The sequence below is a fragment of the Tenrec ecaudatus genome, chromosome 3 (genome assembly GCF_050624435.1).
Source record: "Tenrec ecaudatus isolate mTenEca1 chromosome 3, mTenEca1.hap1, whole genome shotgun sequence".
Classification (NCBI taxonomy): Eukaryota; Metazoa; Chordata; class Mammalia; order Afrosoricida; family Tenrecidae; genus Tenrec; species Tenrec ecaudatus.
In genome coordinates, this window is record NC_134532.1 from 26,392,175 (window position 1) to 26,393,263 (window position 1,089).

The following is a 1,089-nucleotide window of genomic DNA, read 5'->3' on the forward strand; positions in this document are numbered from 1 at the left end:
ACGAGGATGAGCATACAACATATCAAAACTTATGGGACACTGCAAAGGCAGTTATCAGAGGTAGCCTGACATCATTAAATGCATACATGAAAAAAAGAAGAAAGGCATATGACAGATAGGTTAACACAAAACCTCCAACAACTAGAGCAGAGTCAGCAGAACAATAGAAAGATGAAAGAAATAATAAAAATCAGGGCGGAGTTAAACCAGTGGGAAGACAAGAAAACAATGCAAAAGATAAATGCAGCTAAAAGCTGGTTCTACAAAAGAATTAACAAACTTGACAGTCCTCTGGCGAAGGTTACCAAAGATAGCAAGAAGCAAACATCAATAGCCAGGATGAGGGATGAATCAAGGGCAATAATAACAAACCCAAATGAGATAAAAAGGATAATGACAAAGTACTATAAAGGTTTGTATTCTAATGAATTCAGAAACCTGGAAGACATGGATAAATATTTGGAAAAACAGTCTCTCCCTACATTATCTCAGACAGAAATCAAGAACCTCAACAAACCCATAGCAAAAGTAGAAATAGAGTGTCATCAAAAACCTTCCAAAGAAAAAGGCCCCAGGGCCAGATGGTTTCACAGCCGAATCCTACCAAGCATTCAAGAAAGTGTTGACACCAATTCTCCACAAAGTATACCATAACATAAAAGAGGATGGAAAACTCCCAAACTCATTTTATGAAGCCAGCATTACGTTGACACCCAAATAGGGCAAATTCCCCACAGGTATTGAGAATTGCACATCAATATCTCTAATGAACATAGATGCAAAAATCCTTAACAAAATATTGGCCAATAGAATACAAAAGTACATAAAACATATCATCCACCACGACCAGGTAGGATTCATCCCAGGGATGCAGGGATAGTTTAACATCCAAAAATCCATCAATATACATCACATCGAAAAGAAAAAGGATAAAACCATATAATATCCATAAATTCAGAAAAAAGCATTTGACAATATCCAGCACCCATTTCTAATCAAGACACTCATGAAGATAAGATTGGAAGGTAAGTTCCTCAAGATTATATAAGCTATCTATGAAAGACAAATGACCAACATCATAGTCAATAG